Source organism: Hemiscyllium ocellatum, chromosome 26 (assembly GCF_020745735.1).
Source record: "Hemiscyllium ocellatum isolate sHemOce1 chromosome 26, sHemOce1.pat.X.cur, whole genome shotgun sequence".
Lineage (NCBI taxonomy): Eukaryota > Metazoa > Chordata > Chondrichthyes > Orectolobiformes > Hemiscylliidae > Hemiscyllium > Hemiscyllium ocellatum.
The window spans coordinates 40,316,038-40,333,955 of NC_083426.1; the positions used below are offsets into that span (position 1 = coordinate 40,316,038).

General features: G+C 42.0%; 1 protein-coding gene across 4 annotated transcripts in view; it reads left to right on the forward strand.

The window, feature by feature from the left end:
* The window catches only part of LOC132828426 (T-complex protein 11-like protein 1), a 53,769-nt gene extending 44,486 nt beyond the window's left edge, over nucleotides 1–9,283 (forward strand). For all 4 annotated transcript variants that reach the window (XM_060845531.1, XM_060845532.1, XM_060845533.1 and 1 more), the window contains one exon: nucleotides 8,557–9,283. The gene's annotated coding sequence lies outside the window, so the exon portion shown is untranslated. The remainder of the gene's footprint in view (nucleotides 1–8,556) is intronic.
* The last annotated feature ends 8,635 nt before the right edge of the window (nucleotides 9,284–17,918 follow it).

The following is a 17,918-nucleotide window of genomic DNA, read 5'->3' on the forward strand; positions in this document are numbered from 1 at the left end:
CATTAGTATTACAAAGGCCCATGTCATGCCATTGACCTAATTCCATTGGTGTGTTTCTGAGATTGTACTGGGGCCACCACAGGATTTTGAAACTGGAGGTTTGCAGCTCAGATCAAAATAGTATAGGAATATGTTACTTGTGGGTTAATTGAGCTAATCTGCTTTGAGAACCTATGCCATGGGTCACACCAGCCATACCCAGAGCTCACTGTAACCTGCGAAATTCTGGACTCCAACACCTGTTGAAAATATACAAACCTGAGATTACAATATTATTGTTTTCATTGTAAAAGTATCTCATTTTGCAAATGTTCCCAATTATTCACCTGTCTGTATATATTCAGACCTGGTTGTCGTGATCACTGTACTGGCACAGTTCATGTCATGGTCTTTCATTCCCCACAGTCTGCAGTTAGTAATCAATACTCTTCCATCCAATCCAAATTACCACAATGAAAGGTACACTGAGCAAGAACTCCTGACTCTTCTGCTCAGTTGATTCTGTATACTGTAATAACAGGAGGGGTGAATATGCTCAGTTTTTACACACAGAACTGACTCCCATAAAGCCCTGGCATTATAAAATCAACCAAACAAGTAATCCTAGATTCCTTCAATATGTTCATAGAACCAAGACAGTGTGGAAACAGGCCATTCTGCCCAACAAGTCCACGCTGACCCTCTGAAGAGTAGCCTACTCAGATCCATTCCCCTATCCTATTATTCTACATATACCCCTAACTAATGTACTTAACCTGCACATCCTTGAACATTATGGGCAATTTTAGCATGGCCAATTCATCCAACCTGCACAGCTTTGGATTGTGGGAGAAAACCAGAGCACCCTTCAGAAAACCCACGCAGACACGGGCAGAATGTGCACACTCCTCACAGACATTCACCCAAGGCTGGAATCAAATCTGGGTCCCTAACACTGTGAGGCAGCAGTGCTAACCACTGAGCCACCATGCTGCCCTGTGTTTGTTAGAGTCAGAGAGATGTACAGCAAGGAAACAGACCCTTCGGTCCACCTCATCCATGCTGACCGGATATCCCAACCCAATATAGTCCCACCTGCCAGCACCTGACCCATATCCCTCCAAACCCTTCCTATTCATATACCCATCCAAATACCTCTTAAATATGCAATTGTACCAGCCTCCACCATATCCTCTGGCAGCTCATTCCATGCACGTACCACCCTCTGTGTGAAAAAGTTGCCCCTTAGGTCCCTTTTATATCTTTCCCCTCTCACCCTAAACCTATGCTCTCTAGTTCTGGATTCTCCACCCCATGGAAGAGACTTTGTCTATTTATTCTATCCATGCCCCTCATAATTTTGTAGACCTCTATAAGGTCACCCCTCAGTGTCTGACGCTCCAGGAAAACAGCAGAGTAACACTGTAGAAATCTGTTCAAAGCTTGTTTAAAATTATAACTCTCTTCTTATTCACAGCCAGTGAATAGACAGTGACCAAAGGTGACCGCACTTTATCTAAATTGTGGCATATGTTTTTAACTATTATTTCTACAGAAACACACTACTGATGCTTTGTACAAATATATTCATTGTGTGCCATCTAGTGGCAAACAAAACTTGTCCAATCTTGCCACAAATATGGTGCCTTCAAATTTCAGTAGTAGCTAGAATCTGAACTCAACATCTCAACTGATTCTTCAACTCAGACCCATGGGATTGCTGTTCTGTAGGAGGTGCTGCATTTTAGATAAACCATTAATGCCAAGTCCTGTCAACCCTCTCAGGTGGACGTAAAAGATCTCATCGCATTGTTTTGAAGTTGTCCCTGGTATACTGGCCAATATTTATAATCCCTCGACCATTTTAAAAGCAGCTTGTCTGGCCATCATCACATTGCTGTTTATGGTACCTTGTCTTGCACAAATTGATTACTGTGTTCCATACATTACAACAGTGACTGTGTTTTATAAAATAAGTACTTTAATGCATTTGTTTATGAAATGTTGGCGTCGATGGCTAGACCATCATTTATGCCCAATACTTAGTGACTCAGAGGGTAGAGAGGCAAGTGTCCAGCATATTGCCATGGGTTGGGAGTCACATGTAAGGCAGACAAGATAAAGATGATCGAGTTCCCTCTCTAGTAAATGTTGGTGAGCCAGGTAAGAGTTTATTGTTGTCGTCTGGCTACCTCCTCATTCCAGATTTTTCTTAAGTTCAAATTTGACCATTTGCCACGGTTGGATCCAAACACTTGTCCCCAGAACATTAGCCTGGGGTTCGGAGTGCTACTTACCTAGAAATCACTTTGGGACACCCTGAAGATGGCAACAATGCCATTTAAAAGGAGTTTTCTCTTTTGCAAACAAGTTTGAAAATATCCCTCAACAAATATTTTTTGTCAGTTTAGCTATTGTCACAATTCAGTGATTGGCGGAACCTGTTCCGAATTAGAAATGTATCCAAACAGCAATGAAAAAATGTGGAACCATCTTGCAGATTGCAAAATATCCCTGGGGGTGAGCAAATTAGGAGACTGAGATGTTTTGCTATAATTATCTGCAAGGTAGGAGTGTCCTGTAGCTGAGAATCCACTACTTTTGACATAATAGGGTGGCATGATAGCTCAGTGATTAGCACTGCTGCCTCACAGTGCCAGGCACCTGGGTTCAATTCCACCCTTGGGTGACTGTGGAGTTTGCACACTATTCCTGTGTCTGGGTGGTCCAGTTTCCCCTCTCAGTCCAAGTATGTGCAGGTTATGTAGATTACACATGCTAAATTGCCCAGTAGTACCCAGGGATGTGTGGGTTAGCCATGGGAAATGCAGGGTCACAGGGATATGGTGGAGAATGGAATTGGGTGGGAAACTCTTTGGAGTGTTCGTAGAGGCTTGATGGACTGAATGGCTTGCTTTCACGCTGTAGGGATTCTATAATGTGGAAGAGGTGTGATGAAAGAAGAAAAATAAATGAATAGTTGTAAAACTGTGAGATGTACTTATAATGCTTACGGCCATCTCGGAAATTTTAAATGAGATTCTGGGCCAACTCATCATTTTGATTGCAACTATTTGTAAACTGAGGTTGTACCAGTAGGTGGCATCAACTCCAACAATATGGACATTTTAGTGTTGAATTTTTCACGTCAACCTGAAAAAAATAGCAGCCATTTGTAATTTAAGGAACTTATTTAAAATCCAATAATAGAAGTTACAAATTTAGGTACATCTTGCAATGCAATAGGATTGAAAGAGACATAAAAATTTATTATTGAAGTGTTGAAATTTATAAGTACAAAGAACACTTCACTTCCAAATCAGAGTGGAAGCATTTCATGTAATGTGAGGCTGTAATATTTAATGCATTTCATGAAACAGTCAGTGGAATGTTACTCTATTGTGATAAAATGATATCTGTTTGGCTCAGTCATGCTCATTTCTCACCCAAATTGTGATAACTACTTTAAAGCTTCAAAGAAAAACCGGAACTCAACAGTTCTTTCCGTCCTTAGATTTTGAAAGCAGAACTTCCTCACCAGTTCTGCAGCTAAAGTCACTCTATGGCAAGCCACTAGGAGGCAAACATTATCATCATTTGCTGAGTGGTGAGACCGTTTTCAGGCCATGACCACTGCAACTCTCACTCCAGGACATTAGCCTGGGATTCTGGATTACAGTGCAGTGACATTACCACTACCGTCATGCCACTGCTCCCTTGAGGATGTTGTCTTAAAATTAACTAGGAAAAAGTGAGGACTGCAGATGCTGGCAATCAGAGTCTACATTAGAGTGATGCCAATGAAGTAGTGCCCAATGAACTCCTGCCGTGTTGACCTATGGATGAGTTGACTAGCCTCCAAGAAGCACAACCATTTTGCTTTGAGCTCAGTATGACTCCAACCAGTGAGGAGTTCCTCTTTCTACCCTCGCCCCTGAATCCCATTGACTCCAGTTTTGCCAGGCCTCCTTGGTGCCAAGTGGTCAAATGTATCCTTGATATGAAGGGCAGTCAATCTCAGCTCACCTCTTGAGATCAGCTGTGTTATCCAGGTTTGGAGCAAAGCTGTAGCAAAGTCATTAAACATAGAAGATAGAAGCAACAGTAGGTCATTCAAGCCTGCTCCACTATTCGTTATGAGCAATGGCTCATCATTGAGCTCAATATCCTCATCCCATTTCGCATCCCCCCCCCCCCATCCAGCTCCCACCCCGCCCCCAAATATCCCTTAATCCCTTTATCTACAAAAGCTATCTCTACCTCCTTCTTGGAAAACATGTTTTGGCCTCAACTACTTTCTGCGGCAGTGGATTCCACAGGCTCACTGCTCTCTGGGTGAAGAAATTTCTTGTCATCTCAGTCCTAAAAGGTTTACCCCTTATCCTTAAACTGAGAGGCCTGGTTCTGGAAAATCGACGTTTCGGGCAAAAGCCCTTCATCAGGATTGCTCCTGATGAAGAGCTTTCCTGCTCCTTGAGTGCTGCCTGACCGGCTGTGCTTTTCCAGCACCACTCTAATGTAGACTCTAATTTCCAGCATCTGCAGTCCTAATTTTTGCCTAGCTAATTTTAGCCTAGCTAATTTTAACCTTACTGCGAATCATCTTGCAAGGATGCCTACCTTGAAGAAGTTCTCCTCCTCTCTCCACAAGAATCTCAGTGAGTCTCTTTCTCACTGCAACCCCCAGGTCATTTTCTCATGAGTACAATTTTAACTGACTCAATCTCTCCTCATACATCAGTCCTGCCATCCTAGGAATCAATTTGGTGAACCTTTTGCTGCACTCCCTCTCTAACAAGAACATCCTTCCACAAATAAGGAGCCCAAACATGGATATGATATTCCAGGTGTGGCCTCACTAATGCTCTGTACAATTGTAGTAAGACATCCTTGTTGCTGTACTCAAATCCTCTTGCTATGAAGACCAACATACAGTTTATCTTCTTTCCTGTCTGCTGCACTGACACGTTTACATTCAGCAACTAATGCACAAGGACACCTAGGTCTCATTGAACATTCCCTTCTCTCCATTTACAGCCAGTCAAATAATAATTTACTTTCCTACTTTTACTACCAACGTGACTGACCTAACACTTGTTCACATCATACTGCATCTGCCAGGAAATTGCTCACCTACTCAGCCTGTCCAAATCAGATTGCAATATCACTGCATCCTCGTAGCCCACTCTCCCATCCAGCAATGTGTCATCTGCAAAGTTTTAGGTATTACATTAAGTTCCCTCATCTAAATCATTAACATATATTATGAATAGCTGTGGTTCTAATACCTGAGGTACCTCACTAGTCACTGCTTGCCATTCAATTTTACACGTTAATCTCTTACGTGGGACTTTGTTGAAAGCCTTCTGAAATTCCAAAACAAACCACATCCACTGATTCCCTCTGGTCAACTCTACTGGTTACATCCTTGAAGAATGCCAGTAGATTTGTTAAGCAAGACTCCTGTTTTGTAAATCCATGCTGACTGTGTTGATTCTACCACTGTTTTCTAAGTGTTCTGATATAAAATGCTTGATAATGGATTCTAGCATCTTCCCCGTTACTGACATCAGACTCTTTGGTCTATAATTCCCTGTTTTCTGTCTTCCTTCCTCCTTAATTAGCGGGGTTACATTAGTTGCCCTCCAATCTGTAGGAACTGTTCCAGAGTCCAGGTGACCACTAATACATCCACTTTTTCTTGGACCACTTCCTTAAGTATTCTGGGATGTAGATTATCAGCACCTGGGGAATTTATCAGCCTTTAATCCCATCAATTTTTTTTCAACATCATTTCTCTACAAATACAGATTTGCGTCAGTTCCTTCCTCTCCCTAAACCTTATGATGTTCTTCATTTTTGGTACCTTATCCTCCTTTTGTGTCAATCATGTCTTTGTTCCCCATTATAAACTCCTCTGCTTCTGACCAGAAGGGACGTACATTAATTTTTCATCATTCTTTGTCTCTTTACAAAACTATAGAAACTCTTTACAGGCTACTTTGATGTTTACCTCGAGCTGAGTCACAATCCCTTTTTAATCAATCCCTTGGTCCCCCTTTGCTGATTTCTAAACTGTTCCCAATCCTCAGGTTTATTGTTCTTTTCTTGCCACATTGCATGCTTTTTTTTTCGCACCTAACGCTACCTTCAGATTTCCTCATAAGCCATAGTTTGGCCACTGCTCTCTTTACACTCTTGAATCAGACAGGGAAAACAATTTTTATAGTTCAATTTTGCCTTTGTCTATCCACCGTGTCCCTTTCAGGAACATTTCCCAGTCCATAGTAGACAACTCCTACTTCATATTGTCATAGCTTCCCTCATTAACTTTCAGGACCCTAGTCTCAGAATCAACTACCTTATTCCGCATCTTGATGAAGAATTCTAGCATATTATAGTTGTTCATTCCCAAGGGGTCTCTCTCAATTACATTATCAATTGTCCCTTTCTCATTGTATGAGACCCGGTCTAAGGTAGCCTATTCTCCAGTTAGTTCCTCAGAAAACCATCCCATGTTAGGAGTTAGGAATTCTTTAATTCTTATAATTTTGTGACTAATTTGATTTGCTTAATCTATATGCATGTTAAAATCACCTGTAAATACAAATGCTCCTTTCCTCCACTGGCTTTTTTCTTTTTGTCTGTCATTCCTAGATACCAAATATCCCTGGGTTTTCATTCCCAACACTGGTCACCCTGCAGCCATGTCTCCATAAGCCCAACAATCTATCATTCCTGTATATATCTATTTGTGTGATTAGTGCATCCACTTTATTTCATCTGCTCCATGAATTCAGGCACAAAGCCTCCCAGCTTGTCTCTTTAATGTTCTTTGTCCCATTATGAGGAGGTGTTGGTGTGGCGGTATTATGGCCAGACTTATTAATTCAGAAACTCCGCTAATAGTCTGTGGACCTGGGTTTGACTTCTGCAGTGGATGGTGGAAATTAATCCAATTTTAAAAATCTGGAATTAAGAATCTACTGATGGCCATGAAGCCATCTGGTACACTGTTGTCTTTAGGGTGGGAAATCTGTCATCCTCACCTGGTCTGGCCTATTTATGATTCCAGACTCTCAACAATGTGGTTGACTCTCTGAAATGGCTGAGCAAGCCATTCAATTCACTGGCAACTAGGGATGGGCAACAAATGCTATCTAATCAGCAAGACCCCCATCTCATGACTGAATAAAGAAAATACACTTTTTACTGTGGCATTGTTTTGATTGTACTGCCTATCACTTCTCATATTCCCTTTCTGTCATTTGTTCTTGGCCTTGCATAGGTTCCCAGTAATGTGGCTGATTTAGTCAGGAGTTCAGTGGGCCTGGTGAAATTCAAGCCGAGGATCAGTGAGCAGATTACTGTTGAGTAAGTGCAGCTTGAGATCACTGTTGGTGACATCTCCCATCGCTTTACTGATGACCAAGAGTAAACTGATGGGGTAGTAATTGGTGGAGGTGGATTTTTCTTGGTTATTTTTGTGGACTGGACAATTTTCCATGTTATTAGGTAGCTGCCAGTGTTGTAACCATACTGGAACAGTTTTGGCTAAGGGTCAATCAAGTTCTGGAGCACAGGTTTTTGGTACTATTGCTGGAATGTGATCAAGGCCTACCTTTGCAGTATCATTTTTTTGGTGTCATGCTAAGTGAATTGAATTGTCTGAAAGCTGTCATCTCTGCTGCTGGGGCCCTCAGAAGAAGGCTGAGATTGATCATCCATTTGGTACTTTGTTTGATGAGGCTTGCAAATACTTCACCCTTTTGCACTAGTATGCTTGGCTTTCCCATCACAGAGGATGGGGATGTTTTTGGAGACTACCCCTGTACTCAGTTGCTTAATTGTCTATCATCAATCATGATTGGATGTGGCAGGACTTTAGAGCTTGCATCTGATTTGCCAGTTGTGGTATCCCTAAACTTGAGCTACTGCATGTTGCTTAGCGGGTCAGTAATCAGGTGTTGTAGTTTCAACAGACTGAAGTCACTTTTAATATGTCTGGTGCTGATTCTAGGGAAGTAAATTGTATTTAGCCAATTTATTCTGGGTCTCTGGATCACTACTCTGGAGACTACTGTTTGTCTAATCAATGTTTGTTTAGAATTTTGTGCTCCCCTTTGCATCATGACTATGTCATCAGTCCTTGTGTCATCATTACAATTAGATATATGACTCTCTCTCTCTCTCTCTCTCTTTCTATTGTGTATCGAAGTTATTAATGAACGTAGCAAATAGTTAAGCACCATTGCAGATTTTTATTGGATTTCCATTCTCCATTCCTGATCTTCTAGCGTCAAACTAATCTCCTTACCCGGTTAATCATTTGCCTTCTATTCTGCAAGCTTTTGTTTTTGCTACCAGTCTCTTATGTCGAAATTTACTTGTGGCACATAAAATTATTCCACATTTAGTGGAGATGTTAATCTTAAGATTTCACTTTAAAGTTTAGTGTTGGTGGTAAATAATGCAGTAAGTAATTTTATATAAATATTTAAAATCAGTTGCTCACTGTTGCCTAGCATAATTTTGAGGCTGCAGATCATGAAAGATTGTTTGTGCTTCTGTTTTCAGTCCATTGCTTGTACCAGCAAAAAAAAAACAATTCATTCTTTAACCAGCTGGAACTAGGACCTTCTCTCATCACCCTATGTCTACTCGAATCTGAACACCAATAAATCATCGTGCGAAGCTGTTCAAAGCAACATTGTTGTAGAACATTCTGTTTTCTGCCAAGGGTGACTCAAAGCTTGATTTTCTCAGCTTCTCCACAAAAAGAACTCTCTGACCTGCTATTGCTGCCTCCTACTGGAGCAGCACATGCAACAACAGTCTGTACATACTTTAATTGCACTATTATATTTTTAATAAGCTTGCATGAGGTGATAAATAAATTCTCCGTATGGGGTTAGACAGAGAATATCTAAGGTAATGGGTTTCAAGGATTGCTGTGTAATCAGGGTCATAAGATAAATCTGTTCATTGATTTTGTTCTAAAATATTAATGTTGATTATGTTTGTTGCCTCATGTTTGTTGCATTGTCCTTTCTACCGCTGTATATGGTTCATGGTGCTGTAACTGCAGGTTTTTATTTCACTGCAAGGTTAAAAACTGGGGAAGCCTGAAAAAAATGGAAATTTCTGAAAACAGACTATAAATCCTGTAAAAGAAAAAATCAAGTTCAGAGTTTGGATGGTATTCCTGATCAGGGTCTAAGTTTGGTGTGGGGGGTGTAATTCCTGATCAGGGTCTGAATTTGGTGGAAGCTGGCAGGGGGTAATTCCTGATCAGGGTCTGGGTTTGGTGAGGGGGGGAGGAGGTAATTCCTGATCAGGGTCTGGGTTTGGTGAGGGGGGGGGTGTAATTCCTGGTCTGGGTTTGGTGAAGGGGGGCATAATTCAGGATCTGGGTTTGGTGAGGGAAGGGAGGGGGTAATTCCTGATCAGGGTCTGGGTTTGGTGAGGGGGGGGGGTGTAATTCCTGGTTTGGGTTTGGTGAGGGGGGGGCGTAATTCAGGATCTGGGTTTGGTGAGGGAAGGGAGGGGGTTATTCCTGATCAGGGTCTGAGTTTGTAGGGGTGGGGGGTGGGGGGCTAATTCCTGATCAGGGTCTAGCTTTGGTTTTGGGGGGGTTGTGATCAATTCCTGATCAGGTGGTGAGGAGGTGATTCCTAATCAGAAGTTGCTCTAATGAGAAACTCTCCCTGAAATACAGATCTGTTTCTCTTTCCATGCCTGAGGATATTTTCTCTTTTCAGAACATTCTATTTTTATTCAACGAGCTGGTCCCATAATTATTCTTAGCTGGCTATAAACTGTTACCCTGGTAAAATTCCTAATCAGTGTGGAGTTTTTAAGAATTATAAATGATATTTGTTTGCAATTATGTTAGTGACATGTTTTACAGATTTTGAAGATTGTATTAGTTACAGGATTATATACTCTGCCTTCTTTTGATGTTGTTGCCACTTTTCCAAGTAATCACTCAATGTCTCACTACCAAAGACTGACGGTCACCCCGTCTTTGCAGCTTTAAGCTGAATCCCAAGTGAGACATCACAAGAGGACATTACAACCCAACTTCTGATGCTCCCTATTTTTTTTGTGTGTGTGGAGATGACTTCACTTCTGGTGCCACATCCCAGGTGAGTGAAAAGCCATGAGCGTGCATTTCATGGCACATTGCACCTTGCTACCAGTGGCAAATTATTGAAATTAGCACAACCACCTGCTAAAGGAACTGACCAAGTGAATCAGGATCCCTTCTCGCTCTCCACAACTAGCACTGTGTGAACCGGCATTGTTGAAGTCTGCAAGTCACCTACGTTGCTCACTGATGTGGAACTCATGATATGGACTTACCAAGGGGAGGAAAAGAAATATAAATGTACAACACCACGTTTTCCATATTGTGAGAGGCTGGGGGGATTATCAGCAATCTTTGTGCAGCAGCTATTTGTGCAACTGTGTTTACTGGATGCTGAGGAGAATTGTATCAATTGTTGACATTTGCTTTTGAAAAAATAAGTTCAGTTGGGCTGAATTAAACCAAATTAAGCTTGTTTTTAACAGAGTTGAGCAGTTCTGAATATTTTAAAACAACCTATTCAGATGTGTCATAATACATCTCTGGAGCCGGTGAAACTTGAACCCAGGTCTCCTGCCTCAGAGGTAGGGACACTATTGTAATGGTTGTAACATGGTCAGCCAGGTGGACATCATAGAATAGGAGTTCCTTGATTGGGACTGTTAATCTGATCCAATCAGGGAGTCCTGGCTGACATACAAGAACGGTTAGGGGGAGTGGAGTGCATTATTTCCCCCTCCAACTCTATTTTGATTTAGTCCCTGCCCTCCCCTTCACTGTTTGTTCACACAGCATTGCCCTTTCACGTGAAGGGCACTGCTTGTCACAGGCCACTCGGGTGTTTTCCTACTTTTCCTGGTGGTGGATATTGAATAAAGATTTGTGCACTTTGCGTCTCTCACTGTGTCTCACAACTGCACACACACACCATGGGTGCTGGGGAAAATAAGCACTACCGCAGTTAGGCGGTAGTGTGGGGTTAATAATAAAAAAAGAACGGTTAGGGGGAGTGGAGTGCATTATTTCCCCCTCCAACTCTATTTTGATTTAGTCCCTGCCCTCCCCTTCACAGTTTGATCACACAGCATTGCCCTTTGACGTGAAGGGCACTGCTTGTCACTGGCCACCCGGGTGTTTTCCTATCTTCCTGGTGGTGGAAATTGAATAAAGATTCGTGCACTTTGTGCCTCTCACTGTGTCTCACACCTGCACACACACACACACCAGGGGTGCTGGGGAAAAAATAAGCACTACCGCAGTTAAAAAAAAAGAGGGAAAAAAACAGTTAGTATCAGAGATACCGACATCATCCTGGAACCTGACTCCGAAGGAAGCAGTACTGAAGTCAAGGCCTATTCACGTGTAAATGAAGGATGACTTGGTGATGGGATACTGGCCTCTGTGGAGTCACTTCACCTACCATTGCACTACAAGAGTTCTATTTGCTAATTGTATGGTGTGTGCAAGTGCAGGTGGAAGTGATCAATTGACTTGAGCACCACATAACGTTAAAGTTCGATGGGCATAAGAACTCATTGAGCCCCCTGAAGCCTGTTGCAGAATTCATTTCTATCATGGTTGATCTTAATTCTATCTACCTGCTTTGGTTCTGTAACCCTTGTTTAATCTCAGATTTGTTTTTTTAAAAATTGACCCTGCTGCCTAGGTAGGGCATTCCAGATTTGTACCACCCTTTTAGGGAAGTAATTCCTGACATTGTGACCCTTAAAATGAGAGATTTAAAGGTCTCCTTTGATCTGGATTCACTTATCAGAGAAAATAGGAGAGAGAGAGAAAAACCGTCAATTCCTTTGATCAAGTTAAATGCCAATTAAATCTCAATCTACGCTCATGGGAATATAACACTCTAAACCTCCATCATTGTTTAATCCCATTAACTATGATTATTTTCTGGTGAATCTGCACTGAACCCCATCCAAGGCCAACATATCCTTCCTGAGATGGTGTGTCCAGAACTGAACTTGGTGCACCGACTGGAGTAATGTAATTTCCACCCCTTTGAAATCAAGCCCCATATTCCGTTGTTCTTTAAATTATAATTTGTAACTTTGTGATTTCTGTGTTTGGATCAGTATAACTAATTGTTCCTTCATCATCTCCATGTTTCCATTTAGAAATTACTGTGATTTATCTTACCACCTCAATCCTCCTGTTTGATCCAGTTAATATTCCGAGGATTATACAACTGTACCTTGCATTTTCCTTACTCAGCATTCTCAGGCATATAATTCCAGCAAAATTGCTTGCATTATGATTGGGGGCAGGAATCCAAACTACTTCAAGAACATTAAAGCCAATTGTAGAACTTCTCTACCACCAAAAAATTATCCAACTCTACAATGAATGTGTACAGAACCAGGGCTGTTTCTGTTCTACCTGGGGCTGTGTACCATAGAGTCAGAGAATCATCATTACACAGAAGGTCATTCAACCATCATGTCAGTACTTGCTTTTATAAGGAGCAATTCATGTCCTATCACTTCCTCCATTCCTGCATATTTCTCATTTTCAGAACATCAGTTGCATATCCAGGCACCTTCTAACCGAGTTGAGGGTTTCTGCCTCTAGTTTCAGAAACTGACCTCCCTTTGATGAAAAACATTTTCCTCATGGCCCCTCTAATCCTTTCATCCATTACAGGATGTGTACACATCCGTTGACCTTTTCAAAATGAGATCTTCACAGAAAACACTTTTCAAATAAGTCTTGCTAGATTATTCCTCTTATTTCAATGTTTATCTTTTTGAGAGTTTTTTTTATGCACCCAACGTGGGGATGGAATTCTTCTAAGTGTAAATGAATTGAAGAAAGCACCAGATGAATTTCTACAGGGTAAGTTGTGAATAGCTAACTTGCTGACATTTTATGAAGAGGGGGAATCAGAGTAGCGCAGTTGATGCAGTGCACATCGCCTTCAATAAGACACTTCATACAGCGGCAAAGAACAAACCTGTGAATGATGTCATGGTTCATGGCCTAAAAGAGACAGGAGCAGCAGGATATGGAAGTAGCTGACTGACAGGAATAGAGTTAATGGATATTTTTGGTCCAGGGAAATGTTCGTAGTGGAGTTTCCTGGGGATCAGTGTTGAGATACTTGTTTTTCCTTATCATAATATATTAATTACTTAGACCTTTGTGTACAAAGTGCAAGTTCAAAGGTTGCAGTTACTTGGAAGCATTGTACTCTGTGAGGAGGACAGTGTACAGCTACAAAAGCTACTGCAGAGAAATGTGAAGTGAGGTAGAATGTGGAGAGACAAGACAAAAGAAAGAGCAGGCTATGGAGTCCAGGCTCCGAGGGACCTAGGGTAGCAGACCTATGGGCTTAACTCATGAAAGGTGGCAGGACAGGCTCAGAGAAGGATTAGCTTGGAAAAAAAAGTATCCCAGCATTATTAATCACAATATGGCTGACGAAAGCAACTTCTATTGACACTAATTCAGCCTCAACTGGAGCACTGTGACTAGTTCTGGGTGCCACTTTTTAGGAAGGAGGTGACATCTTTGAAGGGGGTTCCAACTTCACTTATGAAGGCCAACTGGAGAAGTTAATACTGTTTTCTTCAAAGCATAGAAGGCCAAGAGGAGATTTGATAGAGATATTCTGGACAGAACAGAAATGGAGAAACCATTCCCACTCTTGAAACATTTGAGAACAAAAGGACACCGATTCAAAATAATTAGCAAAAGAAGCCAAAGTGGCACATGGTAAAACTTTTGATGCAGTGAGTGGTTCGGGGCTGGACTACAGTGCCTGAGAATATGGTAGAGACAGGTTCAATCGAAGCCGTCAAATTTAATTTAGATTGTAATTTGGAGAGGCCAAATGTGTAGATTTGGCAGGAGAATGGGACTAAATGAGAGCTGGCACAGACTCAATTGGCTGAATGGCCTTCTTGTGCACTATTACAATCTGTGCTAATTTAACATGCCCAGTATTCAGTACGAAACTCTACAATCTTTACTATTGTGTCTTCCGCTGACTTGGTAAAGAAAGATCTACCGGTATGTTTTACATTTTCTATAGCAGGTATCCTGTGGCCTCTGATTGAAGTTGCCAATCCAGGTTATGCACTGATTAGATTAGATTCCCTACAGTACGGAAACAGGCCCTTTGGCCCAACAAGTCCACGCCAACCCTCTGAAGAGTAACCCTCCCAGACCCATTCTCCTACCCTATATTTACCCCTGACTAACGCACCTAACATTATGGGCAATTTAGCATGGCCAAGTGACCTAACTTGCACAACTTTGGAGTGTGGGGGAAACCAGAGCACCCGGAGGAAACCCACACAGACACAGGGAGAATGTGCAAACTCCACACAGACAGTCGCTCGAGGTGGGACTTGAACCCACGTCCCTGGGTCTGTGAGGCAGCAGTGCTAGCCACTGAGCCACCGTGCGCCAGTTTTAAGCCGCTGTCCTCTGCTCACTAGGTACTAGATTGAGAATATTTTGTATAGAATTCTTAGATCCACTGAATAGGCAAGCAATCAGTGTCAAACCTAACTGGACTTTGTTTAACTCTTTCAGTACTCACAGCTTATCATCCAACCGATTGTTTTCATTGAAAAAAAACTTCAAACCGTTTGGAAATAGTTTCAATTGACTGTTATTTACAGCATTTGTGTTATTTATTTCTCACAAGGTAGAGACTTAACGCACACAAATATATACAATATACACTGAACTTCAGCCAAGAGGCAGATGGATCAAAGAGATTCCTCAGCATCTGCCTCTGTGCAATTAACAGCTAATTATTTGGCAGCTTTGTCACAATGAAAACGTACCAAGAAGCAATCAGAGTTAGGGGTTAAAGAGTCAGTTTAAATAGAGTCTCTGGAAGACTGGTTTACAGGAACAGGTCAGAGGAGAATGTGAACTCATGATGGCTGAAATGGTGTCACTGAAGGAGGCCAAATTGACAGCAGAACTGGGCCAGCGTGAAGATGCAGGGCTTGGTAACGTTACAGAGGAGATTTGTAAATGAAGACAGGCAATAAATTCATGGAAAGCTGGTGATGTTAGAATTGAAATTACTGCTGGAGAGAATGCAGGCAGGCAGTTGTGAGAACAGCAGGAGAGCAGTTCTGTCAGTCAACCACACTTCGTTCATTATAGAGTTAGTCATCAAAGAGCACAACCCCCCCACCCCACCCCCACCCCCATCTCCCAGGCAACACCATTTCCAAGACCTTCGCTCGATGCTTCCCCCTTCCGCAGACAGCACAGCTCTGATCAGAAGCTGGGTGGGCAGAAAATCAATCTCAAATCCACATGTGCTCACTTCAGAATACATCATTGGGTTAAATCGTGTTAAAGATAAAATAAAAATAATCTGATTCAGTTCAGCATTATCCTAGTAGAACTGGCAAAGGGATACTATTTAATTAGAATGGCTCATCCAGTGCATCCTTAGCTTTTCAGCATTGAGGAATGTCTGGACAGTTTAAACCTTGTGTAACCTTCGACAATATGAAATGTTACAGAATGATTCACTTTATGACAATGGCCAATCTTTTTAACTATTTGCGTATGTTAGCTTGCTTTGAATGCTATATGTACCCAAAACTAGAGGGCATAGGTTTAAGGTAAAGGGGAAAAGATTTAAAAGGGACATTGGGCATTTTTTCATGCAGACAGTGGTGCGCATTTGGAATGAGCTGCCAGAGGAAGTGGCAGAAGCGGGTGCAATTGCAATATTTAAAAAACATTTGGACGGGCACATGAATAGGAAAGGTTTAATGTGACATGGGCCAAATGCAGATAAATAGGACTAGGTTAGAAAAGCTGGTTACTATGGACAAGTTGGACTAAAGGCTCTGTTTCCATGTTGTATAATTCTAAATAGATTTCTAAATAAATGTATAAAAGTGTTGTATAACTACACAGCCAGTTTTCTGGGATTTATATTCTGGTGTATTGTAATGATCACTTAAGATGCATTTGCAGTTTTCACAGGCCCAAGAGGTGGGGAAAATGAGAAAAAAGATGAAAATATTGACAGACTGAAATCTCAATTCACTTCCATCTTTTCCTAATTTTCCAAGTGCAGGTGAAATAACTCCACAGAGGCCAAGTCACCCTTTATTTACATGTACATAGTTTGTGATACTGGCTCGGCTTCCTCAGAGCCAACTCTTAGAGTGAATTGAACCCCTGACACGCCTGTTTATATCTGTCATCCAGGACTCCCAGCCTCAAGCAGGGAATTCAGATTCTATGAGATGCACTGGCTGACCTTATTACAATCGCTACATTTCCCCCCTCCCCAAACACAACCCCGAGTCCAGGGACATAGGCCTGTTCCTTTTACTTGTAGCCCTGGGACGTTTTTGCACTGGGTCTACTTGCTCTAACTTAGCCTTGGACACGGGGCAGAGTGTACTGGACCATAGCCCACCTCTTACGCTCAGAACATCTTGGATGAAACTCATCCTCTTGTTCATGTGATCCCCCATGAGTTAAAGTTTCCATTGTGTGAATTTCCAGAAACATATTCAACACAAATTGAGAAGTTGATTTGTATTATATGAAGATTTGTCGATTAGATTTCCTATAGTATGTAAACAAGCACTTTGACCCAACAAGTCCACACCGACCCTCCAAAGAGTAACCCACCCAGACCCATTCCCCGACATTTATCCCTAACTAATGCACCTTACACTATGGGCAATTTAGCATAGCCAATTAACCTAACCTGCACATCTTTGGAGTGTGGGAGGAAACCGGAGTAACCGGAGAAAAAACACACAGATACTGGGAGAACGTGCAAACTCCACACAGACAGTCGCCCGAAGTGGGAATCGAACCGGGGTCCCTGGCGCTGTGAGGCAGCAATGCTAACCACTGAGCCACTGTGCTGTCCCTATTTGTAGCCAAATTCAATCATTTCTCATTTATGAATTTCTCCCCACACCCAAAATAACCATACAGCCCAAAGGAGTGAAATTTCATTACTAGGATCAAAGATAGAAACATACTTCAAGTGAGATGGTCCTGGTTCTGGCAATCCCCTTCCCCATTGCCTCCTGGAGACCTGATAAGACTAAAACAATCACACGACATGAGCTGCAGTAAGAGACACTGAATACTTGGCATCAGCGTGACTGGTCTGCAGAAATTTCCAATTTAGTCTCACTGATCTTTATTAGTGTAGAATCATAGAATCCCCACAGTGTGGAAATAGGTCATACGGCCCATTAGATCCATAGTGATTCTCCGAAGAGCATCCCACCCAGACCCATCTCCCTAACCTATTCTTGTAACACTGCATTCTCCATGAGTAATACACCTAGCCTGTACATCCCTTGACACTATGGTCAATTTAGCATAGCTAATCCACCCAACCTGGCATCTGTGGACTGTGGGAGGAAACCAGAGCACCTGAAAGAAACCCACACAGACACAGGAAGAATGTGCAAACTCTACACCAGTAGTCACTCGAGGGTGGAATTGAACCCGGTCCCTGGCACTGAGAGATAACAGCGCTAATCACTGAGCCACTGGGCTGCCCCATACCTCTGTCTGCACGTGATACCATGCATTGCTTTTTGGTGAATTGATCTTGCTAAATTGCCCATATTTTGGATGTGCAGCTTGGTGAATTAGCCATGGGAAATACAGGATTACAGGGATGGGATATGGGTGGGATAGTCTTTCGAGCGTCAGTGTGGACTCAATGGTCCAATTGGTCTGCTTTCACTCTGTGGGGATTCTATGATCATATTTTTGTTCAGGAAGCTGAAAAGAATCTGGGGGGCTTTTTGTCCTTCACTTCCTCTGGTTGATCTTGACCTAATTCAGTTTTGGAAGTTGCTGACAG